Below are 6,281 nucleotides of genomic sequence, written 5' to 3'. Positions count from 1 at the left end.
TTTGATGGCTGTTTCTTTAAAATCTAAGAGAGTGTTTAGGCATTTGCATCCTTAATAACTTTAATTGTGTCTTTATTCCTTCTCCACCAGACCCCTCAATGAATTGAGCTATCAACACTTCATCAGTATCTCTAATTTCTTCTTCTCCAATCGCTCGGATATCTTGTAATGCCTCCTGTAGACTGAGGGCCTGATTCAGACTTCTCGCGAGCGCATACGGCTCGCAAGTGGGTCGATGTTTGGCCCCTGTGCATGCGCCGCCTCCGGCGTATGCATGCGTGAGCCCCAGCGAGCGATGGCAGCTCCGTCGCTCTGGGGCTCACTACAAGACGGGGCAGCTGTTGATGTTGATTGACAGTTCACCCCGTTCTGTAGGTGGGGATGGGGGAGTGGCTGCACAAATGCAGGCATTCCCTTAGGAATGCCTGGTGTTTGTGGGCAGCCCTACTGACATCACTCGTGATGTCAGTAGTGGACTTCCTCCTCCACTCGGGCTTGCAAGCCCGGAGATCCTACCACAGGGTCTCCTCGCAAGCCCAATGGTCTCGATAATCGCGACCATCGCCAGGCCGCTCGCAAAATCTGTGGGTAGTCACCCACAGCTATGCGAGCGGCCTGGAGGCTGAAACTTAAAAGAAAAAATGCCCTGATTCAGAGTGAGTGCACGCAAATAGCGTGCGCCTCTGAATCAGGGCGTGAGAGCATAATCTCTCAAGGTCTCTCCCGGAAGTTGCTTACATCCATAGAACAGCGTTTTTAACTCTGACACAGTTCTGGTCTCAAAGGTAGTGGCTATTCGTTAAAATATTTGATCTACCTTTCACTTTTCTTCTATAGGCCATGATGTTACTTCCCGAAGAGTTCCCTCTTTTAGTTGTCCAATGAGGATTTCAACTTGTTGTTGTTCGTTTAAGGGATATAATCTAAACATCGATCTGATTTTGTTCTTGAATTCCGTCAAGTTGCTCCCTTCACTTCTGTGCATATCTCCACTGTAGGTAGGGAGCCACGGAGCTCCGAAATAATATGGAAGTGTTATAGGATTGACTTGTGCTATCGAAGATGTTCTTATCTGAGTGCCACTTACACTTGCTCCGGCTGAATCTTCCATTGCTCTTTGTTCTTGTGACATTGTGTAGTTTTCTGTTATCTTCAGCTTAACCCTCCTAACTTTGGACTCTGTATCCTGTCTAGTGACGCCAAATGTAACACCCCAAATTTATGGGGTAAAGCTAATGATAGGTGTAGTAATCCCTAGTTCTTCCTTCTTTACAGAGAGGTAAGGAGGTAAGCACACTGCACTTTGGTAAGCTGTGTTGATAGGTTTATTTAATGTTATTGCAAAGATAATTTACTGTAAATCTTCCTTTAAATTTACTTTTACAATACACATCACATCAAATCACATTACAATAACATTTGTATTTTTATTTTACAGGAACTCATCAGCTCATGGAATCACTGGATGGACCTGGATCCCTGTGGAATCTCAAAGGTTAGTATATTTGGCAACTCCTCCAATCACATCAAACATTTACTCAATGTAATATTACTATTCTATATATTCTGACTTAACCATTAACGTTGTACTCTAACTTAGTATTACACTGCACTAATAACAATCAGGTAAGTAAAGTTCCCCCAATAAAAGTCTAGCGCTTTATTGTTAGTGCACAATTAGTTACCAGAAAAGGACGGATGGTATACGTTGGTGATCACTTACTCTTACTCCTTCCACTGCCGGTACCTCTTACTGTGGCTTAGTAAGAGAGACCAAATCCCATATCGTCATCTGAATCCTCAGACTCCTCTTGCTTTTCCTCCTTCTGGGGCACAGATGCACTAGGAGCCGAAGCAGCCTCCACAATAGGAGTAGCAACAACAAAGGCAGTTGGGTCTGCCAGGAAAGCCTTGACCTTGTCTGCCAATGGGAAGCTGTAGTCTGTTTCCACTGCAAGAGCTAGAATGCACTTGTACCCATTGATGACTGTGGGACACAGAGGCGACCGTGGGATAACTAATCTGTAGACAAATGCTGGCCACATTGCGAACACTCTCCAAAAAGCGAGTGATATCCAAGACTTCTGGACTATAAATGCTGCCATTATCATAGACTTGTTGGATGATCAAACCAAAGGAGAAGGGAGAAATGTTCAGCAGGGTGGCTACACTGGCACCTACTTTATCTCCAGTCTTAATCAATTGCACATCACTCAAAATTTCAATAGTTCCTCTGGAATTTTTGTATTGATTCCCAATGCCTGGAAAAAGGAAATCTTCTCGGGGCCCAAACCCATATTCTGAGCAGGCACAGTGACATCACATGCAATGGCACCAGCACGAGCAGACGCGAGCACCTTGTTGGCTAACAACATGTCTCGAACTTCCATGAGATCCTCCTTGATAAAAACAAAACCCACATTTCCCTTAATGTGAGGCAGAAGCTTCTCTAGAGCAGAGTTATTCTCCAAATGTCCATGGATAGCTTTGCACATCATTGTGTTCTTCCCCATCAGCACAATAGCTTTCCCTCGCAGGGACATACAGATCTGTTGCATTTGCTTTGAACCAACATTGTCCGCCCCCACAATAAAGCATTTTGGGCAATCATCCAGCAATTGAAAGATTTTCAGGAAATAGTTTGACTTCCACAAAGCCCTGTCTTACCTGGGCATCTTGTCAGTGCTACCAAGGATTGCCACAAAAAGGGTTTAAAGACTAGATGATCCTCACACAAGGAATAGGGAGTAAACCCGGTGGTTTGATGTACTGTATTATTGTAGATATAGACTAATTCAGCTAGGAAGACAGGCCATTCAGCCTGCTGTGGTAAAAGGATAGCCCGGAGAAGATTTATGAGAGTCCCGTTCATTCTCTCGCACACTCCGTTCCTTTGCGGGTGATAGGCAGCCATTCTTAACTATTCACAGCGTACAGTTTACACAGTTCCTGGAACAAATGGGATTCAAAAGCTGACCCTTGATCCATCAAAATCTTCTCTGGGTATCCATACGGTTGTACAAATGCCCTCCAAAAGATTTTGGCAGTAGTCTTTGCAGTAATGTCTCATACAGGTAAGATAACTGCATACTTAGTGTAGTGATCCACCATGGTCAATGCGTACTGATAGCCTGTCCAGCTCCTTTCCAACTTCATGTGATCCACTGTAACAATTTCCAGTGGACAAAGTAGTAATAAAAACGGAGATCAGATCCAAGGCAATACAAACACACAATGAAAAGTAATAATGACACAGTCAAACCCCAATGATGTCGGGTGACTCCTCCCTCATAAAGGTCAACTCCAAATGGGCAGGATATGAAAATATACAAAAAAAACAGAAAAGGGCAAAATGTGAAGTACAGCAAATTATCTTTATATAACTGGTTAAAGTATTAATCCCATGTAGAAATGGAGCAGTGTAACAACTGAAGGAAATCCAAAGGATAGAACCTCGCCAGCACTAATGAATGAGCTGGGCGTACCATGAACACTTAGATTTAGAAGTGGAAATATATATCAAGATATCTTTCATATAGGCGTACCCCAACTCACGTAGTAATGTAGTGAAAAATATTTTTTTTACCCTTCATTGGGTTACCCAATAGTGTGTCTAAAGGATTCATCCAATCCTGTGTCCTCAGTTCCCTCAGCACTGAGCTTATATAGTGTTGTGCCTGATATATTGCAAAAAACTGTGATCTTGGTATTGGGATTTTTTCTAATATTCCCTGTGCATTTAATAAAGACCTATTAGATACATCTACCAGTGCTTTAATGTTCCTTATCCCCTTTGTACTCCAATCATTAAAAGGTGTGATTGCTTTTCCTTCCTGGAATTTTATATTCTGTACTAGTGGTACAGTGCTAAAGCTGTGTGGAGAAGAACACTGGCTAGTAGGTAGATTGCTTTGCAGAATAAGTGAAAGGATTTATTCACTGAACCTCAATATGATTGCGCTGATACTGTCTTACTGAGTTCAATAAGGGCATGCTCCCTGTGCAGGCGATTTTAGTATCACCACGTTAATTGCCTGCCGTTACTCTGGAGGATAAGGTTGCAGGGATGGCTAGTATTTACTATAGGATAATAGTTTATAGGGCAGCAAGGCAGTAGCCGCAGGTAAGTATTGAGCTGAGCTCAGGCACTCTCTGGCGCATTATCACAACAAAAAAAGAAAAAGAAATGTCCTCTTGGTTGGCGCACTAAAGATAAGTATAAAATATAACCTTTATTTGATTAATTTAAAATCAAATTCCTGAAGTGAAATATAAAAGTGATAACATGTTATGAAAATAAAAACCTATTAAATAAATGTTGGTGTCATGTGATATCAATTTATATTCTCTTATAATCATTTTTATTGGTTGGTCGTACCTAAATCCACAGAATTAATATATGTCTGCTTTAAACTCTGATGGTACAGATATAGGCCCTCATTCAGAGCCGTACGCTCTGAGCAGAGCGCACGCTCTGAGCAGAGCGCACGCTCTGAATGAGAGTCATCCTCCATAACTATGGAGCGTCCCCCTGGATGCTCGTATAGCTGTGGGTCACCACCCACAGCCTATACGAGCGTGCAGTTTGATGGCCGCGATGGTCTTGACCATCGCAACCATCGAAACTGCGAGCCGGAGCCTGCGGTTGAGGTTTTCAACCGCAAGGCCCGGAGTGATTTTGGCTCTATCAGAGCCAAAATCACTCCCACTGACATCACTAGTGATGTCAGTGGGCCGGCTTCTGACGATAGGCGTTCCCTTGGGAACGCCCCCGTCAGGGAGGCACGCCCACCAAAGGGGGCGTGCTGTTAATCAACATCGACAGCATGCCCCCTTTGATCAGACACAACGAGCGAAGGACTTTCCTTCGCTCGTCGCGTCTGGCGCATGCGCACGACGGAGCTCCCGCCATCGTGCGCATGCGCAGTGCACAACATCGACCCACTTGCGAGCGGACAGCCGCTTGCGAGTGTGTCTGAATCAGGGTCATAGTGGGCAACTATTTGAGAAACTGTAAGATTGTATTGCAGGAAGACTGTTTATATTTATTATGATACACTAGTATCTATCTGGTAACAGTGTCCTGATTGTAAACAGTGTTGCAAAATTGTTAACAAGATCGTGTATCTGTATGAAGGATTAATTGGTAACATCGAGAGCCATCGGAGCTGCTTGCAGAGCTTGAGGTAGACCCTACCCTCTCACAAGCACTGCGAGCAGTTTAGGGTAAAAAATAACCAAGTGACGTGTTCAATGACGCTACTTTGCTAATTATGCATGCCATTAATCTCCGTTATGACGGTCAGACACGCTTGCATTCGCAGCACTACTCCCCCGTTCAGAAGCACCTTCTCCTGTTACCATCCACAAACAGCGCTATCTGTCACTCATTCCACTGGGCAGTCTTTTCAGGGAGAGCTAATAAAATCCAATCGCTCGTACTAGTTTGCGCACGCGCACTGCGACTTATACGCATGCGCAGATGGGTGACCATCGCTCAGAGCAAGCGGGCGCAACTTAGCGTCCGGGTCTGAATCAGGACCTCATTCCTTAGATATATTTATGAGTGCAACTGAAAGTTAGGGATCACCAATTCAACAATGACACCTAGTGGTATTCAGCATGTCCATACAGACACACGATCTTGTTTCCGATTTTGCAACACTGTTTACAATCAGGACACTGTTACCAGATAGATACTAGTGTATCATAATAAATGTAAACAGTCTTCCTGCAATACAATCTTACAGTTTCACAAATAGTTGCCCACTATATCTGTACCATCAGAGTTTAAAGCAGACATACATTAATTCTGTGGATTTAGGTATAACCAACCAATAAAAATGATTATAAGAGAATATAAATTGAGATCACATGATACCGACATTTATTTAAGAGGTTTTTATTTTCATAACATGTTATCACTTTTATATTTCACTTCAGGAATTCGATTTTAAATTCATCAAATAAAGGTTATATTTTATACTTATCTTTAGTGCGCCAACCAAGAGGACATTTCTTTTTCTTTTTTTGTTGTGATAGTGTTTTAACATTGTCCTCGGCGGCACCCCAATCTACCATAAAAATAATGACATTTAAGTAACTTTCAATTGGGGGTTTATCTGACATATAAAAACAATTTATGAACTAGTGCAGAAGTTTTCCCAGAACCCTCTCCCCTTTTAGAACTCTCTGGTGCATACCAGCTACTGTTCCAGAATGGCTTCCTGAACTGCGGGGCAGCTACCTGTATATTGTCACTAGTGGTCAGCCTGATGGAG

General features: G+C 43.0%; 1 pseudogene; it reads right to left on the bottom strand.

Annotated features, from left to right (window-relative positions):
* Positions 1-1,760: 1,760 nt before the first annotated feature.
* Positions 1,761-2,734, bottom strand: LOC148543428 (large ribosomal subunit protein uL10 pseudogene; annotated as a pseudogene).
* Between the last annotated feature and the right edge of the window lie 3,547 nt (positions 2,735-6,281).

Source organism: Taudactylus pleione, unplaced genomic scaffold, assembly GCF_031769625.1.
Source record: "Taudactylus pleione unplaced genomic scaffold, aTauple2 ptg000003l, whole genome shotgun sequence".
Lineage (NCBI taxonomy): Eukaryota > Metazoa > Chordata > Amphibia > Anura > Myobatrachidae > Taudactylus > Taudactylus pleione.
The sequence above is the reverse complement of the archived record's forward strand: the minus strand, read 5'-3'. Positions and strand labels throughout refer to the sequence as shown.